This window comes from Engystomops pustulosus, chromosome 3 (assembly GCF_040894005.1).
Source record: "Engystomops pustulosus chromosome 3, aEngPut4.maternal, whole genome shotgun sequence".
NCBI lineage: Eukaryota > Metazoa > Chordata > Amphibia > Anura > Leptodactylidae > Engystomops > Engystomops pustulosus.
This window is the reverse complement of record NC_092413.1, coordinates 94016200-94041858: the sequence shown is the minus strand read 5'-3', so window position 1 is coordinate 94041858 and position 25659 is coordinate 94016200.

Here is a 25659-nt window from a genome sequence, read left to right as displayed (position 1 = left end):
ATTTGGCAAGCGGAAGCAACCCAACTTGTGTTCTCACACAAACACTTGGACCTATTTGTATGTACTAATATGGCAAGTACCTGCCAATTTGGACAAATGAAGGTCTGGAGACTCGCAACCAAATATAAGTGAATTTACCAAAATCCTGCTGCTCCAGGTGCACATTTCCCTCAGTACACAGGACAGAATGAGAGGCTTCCCAGCCAATCAGGAAGTGGAAAGTACAGTTTTATTATTTTACGGACCCCAATCAAATCCCTTTAATAGATTTACTCAATAAAACAATCCTCTTGTACTCCATAAAAATGTTACAGTAAATTTATATTAAAACATAGTTAAAATACCTGCTACCTTCAATTTTAAACTTTCTACTGTAGTTTCCCACTATCCACTTCCTCTTCTCTAAAATTACATCAGGTTCTCAGATTATTCTATATATAATGGGGGCGATTAATTATGACTGGTGTTTAGAATATCTTCCCCACTGACTCTATGCTGCAAGATCTAGCAAGAAACTCATAGTAGATCAAAAAGCAATGTCCAGCAGGAGAGACCAATTTAGTCCAGGTCTTACGTGGATATTTTATCTGCAGACCCCATTGGTTTGATATGGTGGAGAGTTTAGTAAATATGGCAGGCCAGGGCTTGCATGTCCCCAACCACCGCCTGCCATGTCCTACTCAAAATCCACTGAAACTGGTGGTAATGGGGCTTGTTACATGCCTTATCCACCAAAAAACTATCGGAGAAGGCATAGCAGGCGGTGCTTTGGTAGTCCAAGACAATTGAACGCTTGGCACAGGCCATAATACATTATGCATACAGTGGTCTGGGAAGCTAAAGGCCAGAGTGAAGTGTGGTTGGCAATTGGAGAAACTGAACAGGAAGATACAAAAAGGCATTACATTAGTTATTTTAACTACGCATTTTGCATATTTTGGGAAGTTGATAAAAGCCAAGGGTCAACATTATTTTTTTACCTTATGAAGTAATGACTACTGGCTAGCCATAACTTTATTATGAATGGATTTGTAACTTTCACTGATCCTGAGAATGAAGGGCTTGTCATACTTGTTAAGTAGTATATCCACCTCTGTTTTCCCTACACTGTGGAACACAATCCTATTTTATTTTGCTTCTGATCCATACAGAGCTTGTGGACAATGGGGCACATTTACTTACCCGGTCCATTCGCGTTCCAGCGGCGGCTTGTCTGACGAGCGTTCGGGTCTTCCGGCGATTCATGAAGGTCATGCGCCCGATGTCCACCAGGTGGTGCTGCTGAGTTCATTGTCTTCATCGTGGTGCATGTGAGTATGGCCCGTGCGACCAATTTTTTTTTAAATTCGGCGGTTTTTCCGAATCCGTCGGGTTACCATTCGGCCACGCCCCCCCCAATTTCCGTCGCGTGCATGCCAGCGCCGATGCACCACAAACCGATCGCGTGCGCCAAAATCCTGGGGCAATACAGGGAAAATTGGCGCAAATCGGAAATATTCGGGTAACACGTCGGGAAAACGCGAATCGAGCCCTTAGTAAATGACCCCCAATGTGTTTCTTCAAACTCAGGCAATGAGATATCACCTAAACTGATCACAAGGTGCTGACATTTTCCAGTAATATACCAATATATAAAAATGAGTGAGATGAGTAAAATTTAGTGGTTGAAGGGCTAGTGTTACTTAGGAAGCCCCTTTTTGTTCCATAGTAGCTAAAAAAAAGCTTTTTGTGTAATATTTAAGATAAGGATCTCATATTTCAGACTTATTGCTTTAAAGGCATAGTTGGAAATGCAAGCTGCAGATAAAAATCCAGTTTCTGACTATTTTTAATGGCCTGTGTGTCCAGTTCTGCAGCTAAAGAGATCTGAAAGTTAAAATCATTATATTTAATATAACACAAAAAGCTTGCTTTTGGGAATAACAAAACCAGAGATAGGGGCTTCTGAAATAATACTACCCCTGGCAACCACTAAACCTGACTCATCTCATGTGAAAATGGGATAAGAAGAGTCATATTTGTCTGACTTTGGGGGAGATTCTTAAAGGAAACCTACCACTTGTAGTGGCAGGTTTCTGATGGAAATACCGGGCACCAGCTCAGGGTGAGCTGGTGCCGGAGCTTATTCTTGTTAGTGTTTTAAACCGCGGTATCGCGGTTTAAAACACTTTTTAAACTTTATAGCCGGCGCAGGGAGGTACGTGCTCGGCGCTTACCGTGCGCGCGGCTACATAGGAAGTGAAGGAGAGCCGCGCGCATGGTAAGCGCCGAGCGCATACCTCCCTGCGCCGGCTATAAAGTTTAAAAAGTGTTTTAAACCGCGATACCGCGGTTTAAAACACTAACAAAAATAAGCTCCGGCACCAGCTCACAAGTGGTAGGTTTCCTTTAATTAAGTGGGAAAAAACCTTTCCCAGGGTCCTTTAAATCATCTTGTGCTCACATAGGCTGCAACGTCACAGTAATACATATTGCATTGAACTCAGACACTGAAGTGACTACATTAATTTAATTTGTCCGTAACCTGTAATACAACATATCCGCCATTGTGTTGGAATGTTATTATTCATTGCCAGTGTCTAGTTTTTTCCAGTCATACTAATAATAGGTGATGACTGTAAGCATAAAGCCAAAAGACATATTTACTCTGTATCTGCATTATGTATCTTGCATCTGCATATTTAATTTTATTAATATATCATACTATGAACATTATATATATATATATATATATATATATATATATATATGAATCGATATATCCTAGTAGAAGGATGAAGATTGTGATCACTTCTCATCATTTACCATGTTTTCCACATGTAGTTACATGGAAGGGCATACAAGGGGAGTAAACCTTTGTGCTGTATTTCTACTTATGTAACAATATCATTGTTGTGTACATTATATACTGTAGGGCAAGGACGCTGTAAATTCCTTTGCTAACAGCAGGTTCAACGTCCACATACATTTTTCTAGAATTATCCTTACACTATGTTCAGATGTTACAGTTGCATGAAAGGAGTATTGTTTTGTTGCAGTATTCCCCATTTTGTTATTCATTTTATTAGTAGTTACGTTATTTTGTCCAATATTGATTTGCCATATAAGATGAAAACCATACACCTAGAAGATTGTCCAAATAATATGAAGACATTGCTCCAGGTTGGACTCACACCTAAGACTACCACTCCAAGGCTTCTCCTATTCTTTATGTAGTGTTAGGAAACACATTGGGGCACATTTACTTGGAAAGTCAGAAACTGCACTAAAAGTGCTATTTCTGTCTATGATGCAGCATGTGGCGATTCACTAAGAATCATGAAATCATGAATCTAATACTTCCCCCCCTTTGGCCCAACAGGGATCACCGGTTGGGCCGACAGATGGCATGCCCCCGAAATTTGTGTCGCGTGGTGGCTAGCGCAGCTACCACAAATGGGTCACATGCAACACAATAGTGGCGCAGTCACTTCTTAAATACCTGTGCAAGCCGTTTTAGCCTAGAAGAACGTGTACAGTCTGACAAAAGTGTGCTGCAAAGCCCTTAGTAAATGTGCCCCAGTAAATGGAGCTTAGACTGGCAGTGACAGTGCGGAAGATAAGCAAGTAGAGGGATGTAATCCTTTATTATTTTACTGGTTCTCAATAATATATTTAGTAGACAACCCATGTAAGAGAACTTCTTCCTCTTAAAAGATACAGCTATTATTTCATTAATTGACAAGTTTATATCCCTCCTTTAGTACACTACCTGTACAAGAGGTAGCTCTCTCAACAGTTATGTCTACCAACTCCTCCTATTTTAATGGGAAGAAAGCAATTAGCCAACAATGAGACCTTCTGATCCTGTTGCTATTAGCAGATTGGGACTTATTTACTAAGGGTCCGCGGATCACATTTCCATTGGACTTCCCAACATTTTTGGGATTTGCGCAGCCGTGACAGGTATTTAGAAGGGGATTGTGTTGCACGTGATCAGATTTTGGCTGGCGCCAGCTTTCATGCTTCAGAAATGGGGGGGGGCGGGCCGTTGGATTTGCTACTAAGTGAATAATGCCTACCATGGCCATATTATAGGGAAGGGCTCCAGGACCGCGTGTCTATGTATCATAAGTCTGGCTTTGTCAGCGATTTTTCCTTGTGACGTTTTCTTTTTTTTTTTGCAAAACGTTGCAATCAGTTCCAAGCTAATTTCTTAGCCCTGGTCAGGGGCAGCAGCAGATTTGCGCAAAAATTTGTGCTTTCACATCTGGATTCAGGTGATAACTCAGGGTACACTGCAGAAAACTAGACAATGGTGAACTTTGAAAGGAAACTGCTTTAGGCGCAAATGAGCACAAGCACCATGAAAAGTGTCAGAAATTAAAGAAAAAGTTTGATACATCCTAGTGAATCACTGGCTCTGTCAATGAGAGCTTGCTATACATGGCCAGCTTAGCCAGCAGCTGTGCTAACTTGTAAGTAGGAGAAAGTTTAGAATATTAATAATAATTATGAATAATAATGTGTACCACTGTCTGGGCTACATTCAGTGGGCTCCCTGACAGATTTTGCGCACATGGGCCTCCACCAACCTTAATCCCGCCTTAATCCTGATGTCTGTTTAAAGCCTTGGTTTGATTGCTGTCACCTATGGTCCTATATCTGGATCCTGCATGATTATTACAGTAAATATCATTGTATGCATTGTTAGTTTGATACTGAAGGAGGAAAAACACTAGGTACAGAAAAGTGAAATTTCTGTACATGTCACTTACTGCAGCCTCAAACAAACCCAGAGACAACAATCGCTCTCATCATATGCTGACAGCATGTAGACTTTTTAAAGGTTTACCATTTCTATGAAAGGATAAATGGGGAAAAGGCGGAGAGAACACTCCCAAGGTGCATTTTTAAAAGGTTTTAATCCCTGTGATACTTGCAGCAACTGTAACAGCACATCGCTACAGAAAAAGATAAAATCCACTGTAAATGACTTTTGAACTTAAAATACATGAATTCCTTACCTCTCCCACCAAGGGGGGCTAATACAACATCTGTTGAAATAAAAAGTCCACATCCCCTGTTTACAGATATGATGACACATTTCTTTAATTAGACACATGGAACATAAGCACTGGGATGATAATCATATTTCCATAGCAATACTAATACAAACAGAAGTAATAATTAGTCACATGTACTTATTTTGAAATTAGTCACGTTTCTCAAAAATTCGGTGAGAAATCTATGTAGGTAGGCGTTCAGGAGCTGTCTGGCTGCTAAATGACTGCCTAAAAGTATAGATTGTAGATTGTATAAAAGTATGATAATAGTAATTGCAACATCCCCACTGGGGCTGGATGAAGTGTCACATACAACCCATTTGAGTCACGGCTGCACTATATCTGTACTGAGCGGGGCGTTCTGGTGCATAGTCGGAGAGTGCAACACATTTAAAGGACATCTACCACCAGGATCAAGGATTGTAAACCAAGCACACCGACATAAATCCAAAAATATGAGCTGCTCAACTCCTCACAAAGTGTTTAATTGTGAGGAGTTGAGCAGCTCGTATTTTTGGATTTTAGCTTTGGAAACTTACCTTTTTATTGAGATTGTTCCTCAGAAAAAAAAACTTTTTAACGTATGCATAAACCACATGAGTACTAAACACTTTCATATTCTACTTTGGCAGTAAAAGCACACTGACATACTGGTGTGTGCCCCCTCTGACAGGATCCGCTCTTCTTTTAGCTTCTTATTTCCTGTTTTTTACAAAAAGAAGATTTTAAAATTATTCAAATGAGCCTGAGCCCCTCAGGCTTATTTGCATAATTATTTAACCCTATTAAGACAAAGGGGCAAACACTTTCCTTTAACATGCAAAGTCCAACAGAGGTGTATCGTAGGCCCCAAAAAAGTTGGAGCACTCTGTCAGAGCAGTGCAGGGACCCCTGATTCATGAAGAACGTGCGCCACAAATCCTGAGTCTGGCGAACCCTGCACACTACACAGGCACTGATTTTGATAACTGTGTCCCATATTGTGAACACAGAAGATGTGCACAAGACTCGATTGAATTGTGTTTTAAAATGCATTATAGGCACATCTAAAGAATCTCCTCCAGGAACGTCTACATTCTGACGTCACAGAGGAGATTCCCCAGATGCCCAAAAAATGTAATTCAATCTTGTGAACAGGGATGTAAGGTTCAGCAGTAGGTAGGACCTATTGAAAGCAATCAGTGTGGCCCCTCATCACCCCCTCATATTGTGAACCCTCTCATCTTCTCCTCATATCATGGCCCCTTATATCCTCCTCATATTGTGGCCTCTCATCTCCCCCATCATATTGTGGCCCCTCATATTGTGACTACTCATATTTCCCTGCTGGCATCACAGCTACAGGGGAATAGAGATGATTCAGAGGGCTATTAACACCTGGTTATTTAACTCTATCTGTATGCTCTCCAGACACAAATAGAGTTGAAGTCCCAACACGGCCGGCAGAGTCAGCGGCAGGGGTGGAGCTATTAGGTGTCGGGGCCCACCGATGTTTTCACTGACACACTGATGGGCCAGTCCGACTTTGATCACAAATAAGATCATCTTCAGTGCAGGCCCATAGACTGGGGTTTATTTCCATGAAGGGGACAATCTGTTTGTTTCTAAAACACCTACCAGTTGGCATGATCTCTCAGTCAGATGTGAAGCTATTCAGAATATGCCACTGGACTTTTTATACATATTTTGAGATTGCCAGAGAAGGTGCCAATGACATTTTATAGTTTACTGCTTTGTCGTAGAAAAAAATACTGCAATGATATTCATGTTTTCTACTAGAATATTAAATAACCCAGGAGCCATTCCTTCAGTTCACTGTCATGTTTATTACCTCTCTCATGGTGATACATTATATTGTGTTCTTCAATTATTGTCTGTCATTTCCTTTCTTCACCATTAGTCTTAACATAAGCAATAAAGATTTGTTACAGTTTCTATCAGTTCCTTCCTGCATGACATTTTAGCATTTTTGTTCATGATTTGACAAATTAGTCAGAGAATAGAATAACTCAAGTCTACTTTTATGCTTAGAATATAATAGTAATATTTACAAATATTTAAAATAAAGTGTTCGAAGCACAAAAAAATTACCTCATAAATCCCCCTTTTTTCCAAACGTATCCCGCCATTGTGCACTTCCTGGTGTAACACTTAGATGGTATCCTATACAGTACGTGCTACAGCTTAATGCTTATTTTCAAATGTATAGACAGAGTAGGGAGTGTTAAAGGGGTTGTCCACTTTCAGCAAATAATTGATAGTGTTTGTGCAATGAAAAGTCACACAATTTTCCAATATACTTTCTGCATCAGAAAGCTTCTATGTTTATTTCCAGTGGATAGAAATCTGTCCATGGTCTTGTGATGGACATGCAGGTGCACAAACCGTTATTGTCACAGAGAGTAGTCAGAGTCGTGTGATATAACAAGCTGCACACCTGCATGTCCATCACATGACCACGGACAGATTTCTATCCACTGGTAGTAAACATAGAAGCTTTCTATAGCATGACAGCAAGCAGAGGTCTAGAAAACAATGAGGAATTGATACAGAAAGTATATTGGAAAATTGTATAACTTTTCATTACACAAACAATATCAATTATTTTCTTAAAGTGGACAACCCCTTTAACAAGTCAACCCCTTTAACTTTATCAGTCATGGCATCCTTATATTTGGTTCTTGTTCTTGTAGTGATATATTAACAGTACAGATGGTACAGACATTCCAAAGTCCATTCACATTGAACAGCCGGTAATCCGTGCCAGAAAATAATTGTTATGACATACAGTGGAATTTGGAAAATGCAGTTCAGTCTATAAAAGTGAGAATATGAACAGAGTCCATAGCCTGCACTTCTGAGAAGGGTCAAAGGCTAAGTGTTATCAGGATACCCTATATTTTACAATCAGACAACATTTCTAACTTATCATCTCAGTCACAGTTGATAAATTTCACATTGATCATAATTTCCACTTAGAGAACATGTGAGGGACTGGAGATTGAGAGATCCTTTCACACATTTGACTGTAAATGGACAACTAATTTATTGTAAAAGTAAAATGTTGCAGTTTTTAGAGCATGATAAAGGAAAAACTGAAAAAACCCTAGAAGGCCAAAAGTACTCCCATATATATGTATGTGCAACATCCCCCACCAAGGCCTAAGCTTTTTCTTGGTGGCCTGGAGGCAGGCGGGGCCCAGAATACCGGTGTTAGGGTTGGGTAACACAGAAGACAGGGGATAGTGTGCCCTGAGCTTGCCCCAACCTCTGTCCCTTCCTATAGCCCCCCCCCACGCTAAACCTTGGGGTGACTACTTGAGGACTCGAAATACACTGATAAGTGTGGGAAGGGAACACAAACAGACTGACAAACATAAAACACAAAGAATGGTAAACTAGCCGGGGTCACAACTTGAGGGTACGTCAAGAACAAAGTCAGAAAGCAAAACGTCAATGTCAAAAACTAGCCGAGGTCACAACAATTCCGATACAGATACAGAGCAAGATAACCAAATGCAGCGAGCGAGTGATGAAGGGATTTCAAACACTGGCACAGGTGACTAGTGAAGCTGCAATTTATGCAGCCAGAACTCCACCTCCAGAACCTGATAGGAGCTGGACAGCTTCTGAGAATTAACCCCTCATGGTTCAGAACAACCAGGCAGCATGCAGGGGTACCACAAGTCCCAGCAGTAACAAACACAATTCCTAGACAGCGTGAGATCTTAGCAGCCGCTGCCCGGGACGAGAGGTGGAGTTTGCGCGGATACGCGCCGGGGGTTGGAGAACGCTGATCGCACCACCAGAAGAACCAGAAGTCCCAGCATTCTCCCTAGCGAACCTAACAACTGGAGTGGCTGGCGGTTGCGGCCTAGGTACGCTGTGTCATGGTGCTTGGTATAGGGACCGGAGGGCTGTCCTACAGCCTGGCAGGTCTCCAGCAGGTGGTGTGTGCAAGAAAGTAAATGAGAAGGGGAGGCTGATGTACTGAATCTCCCTGGGACAACCCCTTTAATGTCCATAGTATGAGTCCCAGAGTAATGGATGGGGTAACAGCCGTACTTAGGGAACAGACGGAGGCAATGTTGTGCAAAAGTAACTCACAGTTCTTTAATGGAACAAGTGCAGGCAAAAGTGCCAAACGATCTTGTACAGATGCCGGATTACTGTAGAGAACGGATTACTGGAGTGGTGATAGAGAGTGATGCTCAGGAGTAGATTCACCAGCCTGGTAGTGGGTGCAGGCTGTGATGTAGCTGTGTCCCAGTATGGAAGCTGCAGCTTTGTCCTGGGTGTTCTGTGTGTGGCACTGAAGGTGTGACACACTATCTCTGGTCACTCAGTGTTGTAGAAGATGTCTGCTCTCTAGGGGAGCTGGGCCTTAAGAGCTGCTCATGAGGTGAGAGCTCAGCACTAATAGCTGCTCTGCAGTCAGGAGCTGGGCCTAAAGAGCTCCTCATGTGGTGAGAGCTGGGCCTAAAGAGAACTTGTCACTTCCTGTCCAGGGGTTTTATTATTCCCTGGTCAGGTGGTGCTCACTCTCCAATCACACTCCAGTTACAAAGGTGGAACATCATTGGATAATAAGTAAATCAGGTTAATCCTTGCCTATCCAGGCAGTATCTACCGCTGCATAAATACCTCTATCTAACTATATGATCCTGAAGTGAGTTGTAAGGGCTCAGCTGCTGGGGACACTGGCAGGGGTGTTGTATATGTCATAATGTTCCAAGGTGTTATATTCAATGTTGCAAAATATTTATAATCTCTTAGGGGTCTTTATGTTTAATAAAAACCCTAAATTCTGCTGACTGTGCATGTTATTTGTATTACACTTTAATTTCCATGCTGCCTTAAGTATTGCATAACTGAGCAAATACATGAAGTTATCTATGGAGTGAGTGGCTTGAAGCCATAGGATTCTGGCAGAAATCCAGATGTCTGATCCCACTGTAAACTGTTAATGTTCCTTATTTCCTTTGGAGGTTCATAGTTTCCACACATTTTTTGCATTCCTGACTTAATATGTTAAGCTATCTCTACATAGCAGTGTTTTTCCAACATGTTCAAATTCAACAACAAGCGTATATCCTCCATATCTGACTTGGAAATATGGGTCTGTTTATTTATATATAGCTGTGTAACATAATTAATAGATACAATGATATATCACATTTCTGAAGCCTGGTTCACATAAATATATAAAAACATTTATCAGCAAGAATCTGAAGAGTTTTCATGCACGCAGGAGCTGAAACCCCACTGATTTGATTTTGATACACTGTCATACAAAAATCTGCACAAGCTGTAGATTTATATTCCCTGAATCTCTGCATAACTATGCAGATCCTCCATCCCTTTTTTTCAGAACCGCTTTTCATATACACTTTCATTTCTATCCATATTGTACGATTCAGCATCTAGATCACCTCATTCATTTCTGGAGAAATTGCATCCAAACAGTATTCAGCAATACATTTTCATACATGGTATAAGATTTTGGCTACCACTAATTTTTAATGGTTCCCCAGGTACTGTAGTATCATACATCCTTCCTATCAATGCTACTGCCTCCTCCCATAATCCTTTCAAATTCACACACTCCCATAACATATGTGGGTTGTCTGCTCTCTCTTGCCCACATCTTGCACATTGCATATCTACTACCCATCTGGCAAAGCAGCAGAGGTGTACAATATGCCCTATGTATCAGAAACAGCTGTGACCTCCACTGTGCTTTGTTTAGAAATAACATCGCCCGAGATGTCACCTCTCACCAGTCTTCATCCGTTAGAGCTCCCAAATCCTCTTCCCATTTTCTTCTAGTTTCTACCAATAGATCCCCCAATATATTATTCAAAAACGACCTGCAAAAGAGGGAAATAAGACCTTTAGTCTCTTCAACTGATTTTGCAATCATACAAAGTAATTTTGTCTCCATTTTTTGTTGTGTTCTATAGCCAGCTGGATCACAGCTGCGGGATGGCTGGACATGTGTTCCTTTAGGTCACTCTACCTTGACATATCTATGTAAGCTTTATATCTATTGATGTAATAGAAGCAATAAACCCTACAATTATTCCCTCTTAAAATTCAGCCATGTCATTGGGTCAATATCTGTTACATTTTTTTACAATGTTCCTTTTACTGATTTTAATGTGACTGCTATAGACCTTTTCTTATTGGAGATCATAGACTCTGTTATATAACTGCCATAAATTGGCTCCCAGTCATGAACAAAAAGTACAGTTTTATTGTGGTGGCACCAAACATTGCCATTGTATTGTCAGGTTTTGGGGAAACAAGACATTCTTTGATGCAGCAGACTATGTGCTGCTTGTGTTGGATAATAAAGGTTCAGTAACATGATTTATAAGAAGACACTTTATAGTATTTATTTATTGTGTGCCTACAAGAGTACAATGCAGCACACAGTGTTCATTGAGAACAACCCTGCCACGTGGAAAAGGATGAAAGACGACCTGTCTTCACAACAATAACAATTGAAGAATCCTTTTTCTGAAGTCTACATTGGGCTGTTATTTTTCTAGAAATATGTAAATAAGCTGGAGGAGTTTTCTGATATGGTCTGACAGTGTCATAGTATGTAAGGATGCCCCTATTTGATAATTTAAAAGGATTTGGGAATGTAAACAGTTGTAAACAGAATGTAAACCAATTGTAAATGTATCCATGGCTTTCAAGAGGAACTCTCTTCCTCTTGAAGAATGTTGGTTCATTAGGAGTATGAATATTTATAAAAATGGACAGAAAAGGTGGATTCATCATTAAGATCGCTGATGTCAATTTAGTACATAAGCAATCCTGAATAATAATAAGCAGACAAATTGCCCACAATATATGTCCAAATAAAGGCCATGCCACCACTTCATATAGATAATGCAATCAAATTTTTATTAAAGACATGCAGTGTTTTAGTGGACATTTCAGCCCCCTGGGCCTTTGTCAGACACTATAAAAGAACAAAATATAATGATGCAGTAGTGAATAGAATGCAGTACATGAGAGGTAATATCACATCTGACCAAAGGCACAAATATTCTTAGGTATTCTGCTTACCATGTGTATCTGCATGTTACTGACTAGTGATGGATATATCCTATTATTACTGTTGAAAAATAGTCATCTAGTAATGTATCTCCTCAACAGGGGCGTAACTATAGGGGGTGCAGAAGTTGCGATCGCACCCGGGCCCAAGAGGTTTAGGGGGCCCTTATAGTGTCACTTTCCCACATGAGAAGACTATTACTATAAACCATACATTATAGTTGGGGGCCTGGCACAGACTTTGCACTGGGGTCCATTCAGCGTCTAGTTAGGCCACTGCTCCTCAACATATTTACTATATGCTGTTCGGGGGTTGAAAATGTCCTCTAGAACACTGGGGGGGGGGGGGATTTATCAATGTGTCCCAGGTTCCGTCAGTTTAGTGAAGGAAAACCCTAGTCATTTTCTGCACCAGATTTATCAACGTGTTAATGAATCTGGTGCAGGATAAGACTGTCGGTTTCCAGTTTAGACCTACTTTAAAGTGGTAAAAACTCTGTGCCACAATGGAACATTCAAATAGGCCAAGCCCCTTCTAGACCAAGCGACGCCCCTTTCCCGGAGGCCATGCCCCCCTCAGTCGGACAAGTCGGAAAATGGCTAAAAACAGGTCTAAAAAGCCTTGATAAATGAGGTATAAGGCCTTTCACACTGTGGGGGTCATTTACTAAGGGCCCGTTTCGCATTTTTGCGACGGGTTAACCAAATTTTTCCGTTTTGCGCTGATTTTCCCTGTATTGACTAAGATTGTGCGCGCGAGTTCCTGCATCCACCGCTGCTGCGCCGAGGTCCACCGGAGTTCACCTTCTTCTGGTGACACAAAACCTTTTTTAAATTCTGCGGTTTGTCCAAATCCTTCGGGTTGTCCGACGGCCAGGCCCCCCCCCCATTTCTGTCATGTGCAAGCCGGCGCCGATGCGCCAAAACCCCGGGCAATTCGGCTCAAAACTGAAATATTCGGGAAACCCGACGAAAGTGCGGCGTTCGGACCCTTAGTAAATGAGCCCCATTGTGTTTCCAACACGCTAACTAGACACAAAGTAAATGCAATCTTACCTCAACGTGGGATCAGAGGTGGAGCCTTTGGATTTTGTTTCAGAAGCTAACCAAAATGCGACATGTCATGGCCCCTGATAAACTATTCTCCTTACCTCTTTTGCTACAATGTAGGTATCACTAATGGAGAGATGGTGTGAAATAAAAACTTTTTTCAGCAATGTGTGTTTTTCATGTTACATGCAACTTTTTGGATCCCGTTCTGGATCCTGGTGGTAATATATAGTGAAGAAAGATCTGATGTTCATTCATAGTTCATTCATAACATAGTAGTGTGAATAAAGTTATACATTAACATCTATCAGTTGTGTATTATACATGGTACATAATAGCTTGGGGTGCTTATGCAACACCCTCGCCGATGCAATGGCGAGGTAGTGCTTGCGAATACGTCCCACCTGTAGGTAACACCACATTACACTACATGGTCCTTATAGGATCAAAGGGGAAATTGCAGTGGTTAATCCTGCCTGGCAAGGCAGATGTTAATCTGTGATGTAATTATGTCAACCAATGTCTGTGTTACATCCTGTCTTTGTGCACTGAGAGGTAATTGGAGGAGCAGCCACCACCTGACCAAAGGGAGGTAATAAAACCTCTAGCCAAGAATGTTCTGGAGGATTCCAGTATGAGGTCTTAGAGAGAAGCCTCTCTCAGGAGAGAGAGAGGAGAGCAGTCTCTCCCAGAAGGGAGAAGAGACCGGTCCTAGTCAGGCCCTCTGGGTCTGCAGGACACAAGCAGAGAGTAGTTAGCTGAGCAACAGCTCAGAGTCTCTAGCACACCAGACCAGTGCAGGAAGAGCCTAGCCCCTGCCTGAAGTGGAAGATAAGACTAGAGTTAGTGTAGTGAGGAAAGGGGTATCATCCTACCTCCAAGGGTGATACCTGAAGAGATCCAGGACCGAGCTGAAGCCTCCTCTAAGGACCCAGCTGCCTCCCAGCCTGCCCTATACATCCAGGCTGGTGAAATACATCCTGTGGCTCCCTCCAAATACCTCTCCAGTACTCCACCATCTTGTTAAAGGCACGTTGCTGATGTTCCTGCGGTTCCAATAAAGAACTGTAAGTTGTTTTCTTCAACTTCTGTCTCCGTCTGGTCCCTGCTACTACAACTACCCTCATCACCGGCACCCTGTCCATCACCCAGAGACTCACACTCGGGACATTAAGGGGTTGCCCCAGGGAGATCCGCTATAGCAGCCGCTCCCTCATCTTTTCTTGCCAACACCACCCTGCTGGAGACCTGCCAGGCTGTAGGACAGCCCTCCGGTTCCCCGTACCAAGCACCGTGACAATAGCGTGCTTAGGCCGCAACCGCCAGCCACTCCGGTACCGCGGGCCCCGGCTGACTCCAGGCCTCACCTCAAGGGCTAGGCCCCGGTGGGGGATGTTGCACTTATCTACCTATAACAAGGGCTTAAACAATTTATTAATTTGATGGTCTGTGAATCCAAATCATGATAGAATCCCACATAGAGATTAAAAGCATATGATCTATATTCAAATATATTTAAGGTGCTAAAATTCATAAAGGAATAGATATCCCCCATCAAAAACATACTTGCCTAGACATGCTGATATCTCCTAAAGACATATATGCCTCAGTTATCCATATCAATAGATCCGTATCTACCACATATGGATCTGACTAACATCATAGTGTTATGCATTCAAATGATATAGAGAATAACTGAGATCTCAGAATGTCAGTGCCTCCTGGATTGAAGGCACACCCCAGTAACTAGGGCATTTATAAGAGCCGCTGTGCACTATATCTCTGATGTTGTGGACTATAGTATCCGTGCACACCTGCAGAAACTTCCTCCATTATATTCTACAAAGCACTGCTTCTCCATACACTTCTGTCTACTCTTTAGGGGCTCCTGCTGTCTCTGAATGTTGGAGAACCACCTGCTACAGCAATCTATCCAGAGTATAAATAGAACATATTTTGCTTGTGTGACTAAGCAGGGGACATACTGTATATTGCTTGAAATCTGACAACAATTGTTAAAATTGCACAACTTTTTGGTGAAAAGATCTCGGCAAGGTAAGCCAAGTGGTTCTAATCAGATGAACAATTGTTTTTATTGCATCTTCTAAATTTTTAGGGCTTAACCCCTTATCTCCCCACCTGTTTTCCATGTTTAATGACCAAGAAATTTTTTAGTTTTTTTCGTCCATGCCAGCTACAATAGTCACAATAGTTGTATGGGTTCTTGTTTTTTTCGGGACAAAATTTAGTTTTAAATAGAACAATAGAGCAATCTGACATTTCTGCCTGCAATCTGACTGTTTTTCTGAATTAAAATTTTCTGCCTCCATCATTCCACCTAAATGACAAAACATTTTTTCTCTAGGTCAATACACATACGCCAAATATATAGATTTTTCTTTAAAAAAAAAAAAAATACTTACTCGCCAACTTCCAAGCACCATAAGTTTTGAAATTGTTTGTCAATTTGGCTGTGTGAGGGGTAATTTTTGGCGAAAATACCATTTTATATGTACACAAATTAAGGGGTTAAATGAATTTTCCCACAAAAAAAATTTAGGCTCTATCCACCGAGACCCCCACTGATCACGAAAATGAGGGGTCCGATACGGTCCTACATACCTGTCAAACCCCTCGTCGCTCCATCAGACTAATGGAGCTATTGGCCGCACATGACCGTTCAGCTCCATTAACTCTATGGAACTGACAGAAATTGCTGAGCTCTGTGCTCGGGGATCTCCGTCAGCTCCATAGAGATTAATGGAGCAGAACGGTCGTGCATGGCTGTCTGCTCCATTAGCTGACAGACCCCTCATTTTTGTGATCTGTGGGGGTATCATCACAAAGACCCCCACTGATCAGCAAGTTAGGCTCTATACCATGGATAGGGCCTAACTTTTATTCGTTGGAAAACCCCTTTAAAGACCAGGCAACAGTTGTCCTTTGTATGCTACACAGTGAACATTACATCACCTGGTATAGTTTTGCTTGTATATATAGAACGTAGAATGAGGCTGCAATGTCTTGTTCAGCTTTGGCTCCACGGCTTGATGTTTCCCAGCCCAGGGATCCAGTAGCAGATTCTGGACATGTATTTCATGCAATGCATTCTTTTTTTTGCATTTGTTCACACTCTTTAGTTTTCCCTTTATTTTTCTAACAACCATAGCCAAAAATTACACATAATGAGACACCATAGAAAATTATTTCAGAAGGAAACACTGACCTTTCACTGCTTTAGTGTTAGTTCACTGAAATATAGTGACCTTCAGGCCTGGGAAAATGTCCAAGTAAAGGATATTCCCAACTGCTGTGCTATAAAGGTCACCATATAATTGTAGCTGTGGAAATAAAAAGTATCTGTTTTTCATGTTAACACCTGTGACTGCCTTAGGTTTCTTTTTTTTTTATTTAATTTTTTATTCACCTGTAGAGATCTTAATTTTTTTATGCTTTAAAAAATAGTGGGAAATGCATAGCTATAAATCAAACACATTTATTTATTCTAGAAACCACAGCAGGCTTAGGGCCCATTCACACTACCGTATGGGGCTTGTGTTACAGCCTCACAAAAAGCTACCATATCATGGCCTCCATAGAGGTCTACGGCACCTTGTCACACAGTGTCTCACCGCAATGTGACTGAGCCAGTCCACTTAACTTTCAATGAAGGGGGTTGAATGTTAACACTAAAAAATAGCTATAAAATAGGGACAGTAAGGGGTAGAAGGGTGCAAAATGTTGGCAATACACAGGGATGCTCAGTATGGGCATGGCTGTGGTTGCTAGTAGGCTGAAAACTGGTTGCTGTGGCTCAGTAGTCAATAACTAGCATTCTGCGGTTTCCTGAACACTGAACCTGTCCGAGTATCTGGCTGACATTCATCTTGCCTTCTTACCCTGTTTTCATAGTATAATAGTATATAAGGCCGGAAAAAGACACAAGTCCATCAAGTCCAACCTTTAAGAATGAAACAAATGTTTTATCCCCATAACCCGTGATATTTTTGCTCTCTAGAAAGTCATCCAGGCCTCTCTTGAACATGTACATAGAGTCCGCCATAACAACCTCCTGCGGCAGAGAGTTCCATAGTCTCACTGCTCTAACAGTAAAGAATCCCTGTCTATGACGATGGTAGAATCGCCTCTCATCTCGGCGTAGACAATACCCCCTTGTCCTGGTCACAGGCCTAGGTATAAAAAGATCTTTGGAGAGATCCTTGTACTGTCCGTTCAGGTACTTGTACATTGTAATGAGGTCTCCCCTCAGCCTTATTTTTCTAAACTGAATAATCACAAATTTTGTAATCTTTGATTGTTTTCTAGTCCCCCTATTCCCCTAATGTTGATTACCCTTTTCTGAACCCGTTCCAGTTCTACTATGTCCATTTTATACACTGGTGTCCAAAACTGTACACAATATTCCATGTGTGGTCTGAACAATGATTTGTATATGGGCAAAACTATGTCCCTATCATGAGAATCTATTCCTCTCTTCATACATCTTCTGATTGTATTTGCTTTAGCAGCAGCTGCCTGGCTCTGGTCACTAAAGTTAAATGTACCATCCACCAATACCCCCATGTCTTTTTCAGCTCCAGTTTTACCAAGTAATTGACCATTTAGAACAAAATTGTACTTAGTGCTATTCTAACAGCCTCAGTACTAATTACTATACATAGCTTAGTATCATCTGCAAATATTGAAACTTGACGGCGTAAACCCACTACAAGGTCATTAGTAAAAATATTAAAAAGAAGTGGCCCCAATACGGACCCCTGTGGCACTCCACTGATAACGTCAACCCAATCTGAGAATGTGCCATTAATGACAACAATCTGCTTTCTATCACTAAGCAAATTACTTACCCAAATACAGATTTTCCCCTTGTCCGAGCAGTCTCATTATATGTACCAACCTTTTATGCAGCACTGTATGAAATGCCTTGGAATATTTAAGAAATATACAACATCCACAGCCTCCCCCAAGCAATAACAGTATCCTCAAATACCACATTCACAAAATTGTAGTAAACCCTTCAAAAGTATCTTTCCCTAAATCAAATAAAAAAGCACCCAGAGTGTACCTCCAGGCTTAATATTGGGGGCACCTGATTGGGGCAGCACAGGGAGATTGTAGGAATTTTAGATAAATGATGGTAAATGGTCTGTGGTCAGTTTGCAGCCCATTTGTCATTGGCATGTGAGGTCAGCACATACTTCAATGACAGAAGAAAAAACCAAAATTGTTCAATAAAATGCATATGTTGGGTCTGTATGTGTAGTAGATAAATTATGTAGGATCTAAAATAACCGTAAAAGGCCACAGACACAAAGGATTCTCTCTGTTCAATCAAAGTTTCTGTTCATAAAACATTTGCAAAAAAAGTCCTGATCCCGATTACTCCTGATGGCCCCCATTGAGATATCAAGGAGTTTGTTAGGTTTCATTAGTTTTGATTGCTCTAATAGCTACAGTATATGCTACTCCATTGTTGTCCATATGCACACAACAGACTTTAACCTCTGCCATTAGGGTCAGGAGCAGGTGAGAAGAGGCTGGGGAAGTGTCCTCCTTATATAGAGCTGTCCTTACATAAAGCATCATATTGGGGCAGATTTATCAAGTGTCTGAAAGTCAGAATATTTCTAGTTGCCCCTGGCAACCAATCACAGCTCCCCTTTAAAATATTCATGAGCACTGGTAAAATGAAAGCTGAGCTGTGATTGGTTGCCATGGGCAACTGGAAATATTCTGACTTTCAGACAGCTTGATAAATCTGCCCCATTAAGTTAAATGATCTGCTTTAGAGCTGTGCACTGACACTGTCTGTATCACTGCACATGGAGAAGAACTGATCAATTATTCTTAGTTTTTTGGACACAAACCCCACACAACAGATAGCAGAGCTCATTTACTATAGGTCCGCGGACCGCGTTTTCGTCAGGCTTCCCGTCGATTTCTGTGTTGCACCGCATTTAAAAGGGATTTTTGGGACACACAATCGGATTTTGGAGCATCGGCGACGGCTTTCATGCGACACAAATCGGGGAGCGGGCTGTCGGACGCTCAGACGGATTCGGACAACACGTGGGATTTAACATTGCAAATTGTGTCACAAGACATGCACTCACATACACCGGGAACAAGAAGGTGAACTCCGGCGGACCTCAGCGGGGAAGCGACAGATGCAGGATCTCAAGCACACGACGTTGGTGAATTGTGTCGACTTAATCTTCGTCGGACCGTCCGGATCGAGGATCGCGTCAGGACCGGGTAAGTAAATGTGCCCCACTGTGACTAAATGTTATTGTATTAAAGCCGAACATCGGTTATGTCAGAAGAGGCACTAGCACTTTATTAATTCTTTATTTAACAACCGTGGTCAAGTATACAGTTTAATTGTTGACAATTGTATTGCCAAATGTTTTATTCATCCGACATTGCCCATTTCCACCCTGTACTACATCTCCATGTTAGTTATGTCCCTTTGTGATGTTCCCACTTTTTCTCAAATGATTATACTGCAATTTTTTTATACTGCAATATAGGATTGTATAAGTTGGATCACTATTGACTTTACACTGAGGGTGCGTTCACACGTTGCAGTTGAAACTGCATCGCAATCAGCTTTGAGGTGGTTTTAGGTGCAGTTTTGTCAATTGAACAGGTGAACGACATGAACTGAACGAGTGAATGACATTTGTGGAGCAGTTTTCCCCTTTAAAATCAAATTCACTCGTTCATTTCATGTCTTTCACCTGTTCAATTGACAATACTGCACCTAAAACCACCTCAAAGCTGATTGCGATGCAGTTTTAACTGCAACGTGTGACCGCACCCTGAGCAGCATATTGCAGTCAATTGCAGAGCCATTTCAGAGTATTATACAAGCAATTAAATGAGCCCATTCTCAACATATAGGTGAGATCTAAACCGTTTTTTTACTAAAAGTGTAAAACTTCATATTGTAGTCCCATCTTCTTTCCCCCTGTACTTTACAGATGATTAGGTTGGTGCATGAAACCTCCGTTTATTAAAGTGATTTTGCAGGAATGTAGAAATTCCCTAGTGAGGTAGGGTAATGTTGGGAAAAGAAGAACTCATACTTCTTTCATACATCTTCTAATTCCAGCATCACTCTTGTACTTCCCGTTATCAATTCTGTGCCCAGTTGTTAATTTTCATGGGGTTCAACACGCTAACAAATGAGGGGCCTCCTTTGACCAGAGGACAACAAAGGAAGTGAATTGCCCTGGAAAATGGAGGTCATGTGCCATGTTCTGAGGAGACCACTCCTTGGCTAAAGTGGATCCCATGATCCTCTGGAACTTTAAGCTCAAAAACTGGAAGTACAGTAGCGATGCAGGAACCATGACCCCAAGCAGGAAAAGTTTGATTTTTTTTTAAAACCAATCATTGCCACCTATGGGGTTTCCCGATTCCTGGAAACCCTCTTTAAAAGTGGATTTACCCATAAAGCTACCCAAGCAATTGATTGGGGCCCCAGAGATCCCTGGCAATAAAAAAAAATTAAAAAAAACAAAAGGGGGCATATAGCATTCATGCTTTAAAGAGTTGAAAATTTAAAGGCTTGATAGAAAGGAATTGTATTCTTTAGAGCACCACACATCTAAAAGAAACAACTACATAGGGTGGTCTGTCTCCAGGTATTAGGTGTCTGCCATTATTACTAAATCCACTTCATAGATATGCTTTATATAGCCAAAGCATTTATAACACCTGGTTTCTTACAGACTTCAGAATATAATAAAAGCCATATGAAATATGCAGATGAAGACCTATTAATAAGTAATAAATGAACAGGTGCAGAAACTTAATTTCCTTTGAGGTCATTTGTGATAGCATTAGGTTACACATAATACAATCCTGGAAGGGTTCTGAAGCAAGACTTATTTAAACTCTTTCAGTTTAGCGTTTTGGATAAAGCTATTTTTATTCGGGAAAATGTCCAACACAGGAGGAAGATTGTGAGTCTGATCGAGTTGTGTCTGGTTCGGACCAGACTGGTGACCTGGGATTAGTGCAATGGGGATAATAAGCAGGCAGCGTTCTGATTGGTGGTTTTTCTGAGAGCATCAGTACAAGTGTAGTCAGGGGACCTTTCCGTAGTTGGCATGGATTCAGAGCTACGTTCAGTCTGATGCCCACAGCAAGAACAAGTTAGGGTTATGTGTCCTCTGCAGAGCAGCTATCTGCTTTCTATAAGCATGGTTATTACATTCTCATATGAGTAACAAGATGTTAAGACTGAAGTGGATGCCTCAGTGTATGTAACATGACATCATTTGACACTTATTTGTAGAATGCATTATGTCACTATCTGTGAAAAAGTCCATAACAGTACTTTTATACAGTCCAGAATGGTAAAGATTGGCCTTTTGGAGTTCTGTACTAGTTGTTTACCATATTTGTACCACAGACAATTTAGGGGCTTAAAACAATACAAGACCCCAGCCCCAAGTCAGTACAGCATGCAGGTCTCTTACATGGTTGGAAAGTATAGAAGCCAAGCACGGCGTAGTCAGTCACTTTCCCTTCAGCTGTGAAATACCTCTAATTCCAATAAAAGAAACGGAAGCTGGCCAAAGGTAAGTTCCTGAAGGTAAATGACTCAGCTTAAAGTAAAATCTTTGGGGTAAACTTTACTTTGAGCCTGCCTTCATAAGATGTGGAATGGTTGCAGAACTTAGATTGTGGTAGTTCCACAACCATCAAGATAAAACTTCATGGTTTCTGTTGTGGTCATACACTGCTCTTACTCTCTGACAAGGTTGGGACTTGATTTTTGTATTACAAAAGTGAAGTTCTGCAGAACTTGCTGCAGATTTGTTATGTAGTGTATTATGCTGGTACTGTATTTTCTGCACTAAATCCCCATGAAAAATCTACACATATACTGGACCATCTGAAGGTGGCCAGATGCACAGTAGTGGATTATAATATGTAGGAAGTGAATCCCAAACTTGTAGACTGTTACATCAAAATAGCATTTTTCTAAAATATCTATTTACCAGCTTGGTAAACATAATTGCTTTTACCTGTAAGGGTAAATACCCACGGCCGTCTTGGGGGATGTGTATGCGGCTGCATGTGGCACATGTGGGGAAAGATGGCATGCTGTCCTCTATGGAGGGGTCACCTCCTCTCCAGCGCACAGCGGTAGGCCCCCCCCCCCCCTTCCCGGCTGTGGCCAGGCGAGCATACGGCTGTGTGAATGTACCCTGAGTAGTATCCTGGACCACTATTAGAAAGCAGATTTCTTTCCAGTTAGCTTGCATGGTATAAACATACAGTAGCTTTATCTTTTTAGTAAACAATTACTAATTTGTTTGTCTAGGACTACAAAGCAAGCCTATATAATACATGTAAATGCATCTATTATATCATACTATGCGTTGTACCCAGCTTATATAAAATACTTAGTGTAAATAATAAATGCTGGGCATGTTATTACAAGCGCACACCTTACACACATTACTCATCAAAAGGTAAATCATCTCAGTGTACTAGGACAGCTTAATAAAACTGGAAGAGGAAAAACCCTATTGGATATAGTTCACCAGGAGCAGCAAAAAGCAGAGGCAGTGCCCTCACTATATAGAGTGACGAGTATTGTATAACTGATCCGCAGTAAACAGGCTTGTCCATTATAAATTCATACTTTGATTTGACATGTATTATATTCAGAATTTTATATGGAGAACAAAATGTCCCTTTCAGATGTTGGTGCCAACAGTTGCCATGATATAAATAGATGAAGAAATATACATATGAAAAGGTAACACAGTGGCACAGTTACCCACAATGCATTATGCATTCCTGCCCTATGTTTTGGTAATAAATGACCGATTTGAGACATAATGAAAGTCTTCTAAACAAGAATGTGAATGACAATCGTATTGGGATAAGCAAATATTTTCTTTGGGAACTCAATGTACTTATTCTTGCTGACTCATTATGCAATTGGTAAGTGATGCCAAAAGACAGCAATAGAGTCTGTATTTCTCCTCTGAAAGTTTTCCATGACTTGTCTAACCACAATAATGAGTGTGCCAATAACCTGTGTCACAGATGACCATATCACATGTTTACCATTTATATCAGTTCTGATTAAATATTAAGTACATCTATTCCTCCTGATGCATCCTTCTCTCTAATATAGGATTACCCCCACTGAATTCTTTAGAATACAGGATCCCCTCCATTGCTTAATTTATTACAATACAAGGCTTCCTCCACTGCTGAATTCGTTATAATGCTGGTCCTCCTCCATTGTCAAATTCGGTATAATATAGGGCCTCCTCCATTGCTGAATACAGGGCCGTGAGATGATTTTGTCATAATATAGGGTCCTATGCTGAATTAATTTTAATATAGGAGAGTGCAGTGGCATGCACGGCCATCTGCTCCATTAGTCTGAGGAGCGCGAGGGGTCGGTCTGTGGGAAAACCCCTTTAATGATGCATAACAAAATGATCTGAAATTATTGTTAATCTCTAAAGGAATTGGACACTTTTCAATAAGGCTGTTCCATTGGACATTTACCATTGCCTCTGAAGAGCTTCAGCCTTACCATGTTCTCACTATGCTGCCCTATGCATATATACACAACTTCCTGTCTCTCACTGCTCCAGCCCATCCTCATGGCATCTACCACTGTACCTCTCTCTCTCCCAATCCATCTGACAGAAACAGGAAGAGGAGAGGGGGGAAAGCAGGATAAGTCATAATCTTCTCTCAGTGCTCAGACATGTTAACAAAGAATTGTTGAGAGTTTGCGGAGAGCAAAAATGTAAGTATTAGGAATGCTAAATCACTTGATGAAAGTAGAGTTGCACTGATACCAGAATTTTGAGTGCAATACAATACCCAGAAAAGTATCACGATGCTTGATACCAATACTTTCAAGAAAAGAAAAAAAAAGTATTATTTGAATGTTTATGGTGCAGTCACATCGGGCGTTTACATTACATTTAGAAATGCAATGAGGGAGGGGCTCAGCCTAATCACACAGAAATACATGTGATCAATAACAACCAGTGATTTGTCAGGAGGCTTTAGTGCTTTATGACAAGTAGTATATGTATTGTAAAGGTTGTCCTAGTAATGTTAATACAAAATAGTATACTAAATAGTATCATTTAGATAGACATTTTTGAAGTCCGTATGCAATCCTTTTTTTGCGAAAGGCAAACGGACTCATTGGGGCAAATTTACTTACCCGGTCCTGTCGCGACACCCAACTCGGATTGTCCGATGAAGATGAAGTTCGGCACGATTCACGTAGCTCGTGCGCCCAAGTTCCTGCATCCGTCGCTTCCCCCCCCCCCCAAGGTCCCTGGAGTTCACCTTCTTCTTTCCGGTGCTTGTAAGTGCGTGGCTTGTGACACAATTTGAAATGTTAAATCCCGCGCGTAGTCCGAATCCATCGGGTTGTCCGAAGGCCCGCCCCCCCATTTCTGTTGCGTGCATACCAGCGCCGATGCACCAAAATCCGATTGCATGCGCCAAAATCCCCTGTTAAATGTGGAGCAACTCGGAAATCGTCATGGAAACCCAACGAAAATGCGCTCCGCAGACCCTTAGTAAATGAGCCCCATTGTTTCCTTTCTCACATGTCCATTTTTTTCATGGATATGCAGACCGTGAGAAAAAAAATTGCAGAATGCATTAATTTGTCTTGCATGTGGACCCCGTACATCCGTAGAAATCAATGGATACACGAAACAAATGGACAGCCCATGCATGACACCTGTATGCAGACTCTTGTTTCTCAAATGTTGCTAGGCAACCAACTGGGCAGGGCAAGAAGTAGATTAGAAACTCATCAGTTTTTTCTCATATGTGAAAAAAAACAGATGGCGTACGGAAATAAACAGATACAAACACAGGCATCACGTCCACATTTTTGCAGATACGCAGCAGACACACCCCCATCTGAATGAGCCCTTATTTTTTGTCTTATATATTTTTATGAATGTAATTTTACTGTATTATATGCTTATAAAAATAATATAATAATAATAAAAATGCGATGATATAAAGAGAGATATCTGAGAAGATCCAGCTCTATACACAAGTGCATTAAGCCTGTGTCACAGTGAAGCTCTTAGTTACACAAAATCCCCATTGACAACCAACGGCTCTGACCTGTATCTATATGGCAGGTGGAGTGTGGAGGTTGTGGGTTCAAATCCTGGGCTGGGCAAAAAATTATTTAATTTCATAATTTAGAGCCTTGTGTCTGGGGAAGCCCTAGGAGGTTTAGAGACACCATATATGGACAGATGGTGATGTCTCCCTGATGATGTTGGTCCCTGCTCTACCGCTAACCCGACACATCTCTCAAAAAGATTCCCTGCCCCATGTCTGCTCTATGGGAATTCCCTGCAGACAGACACTAGGAGTCTGTACAACAGTAGAAATCTTTCAGTACCTCAAGTAACACAAACCCTGTATTGAACCATCC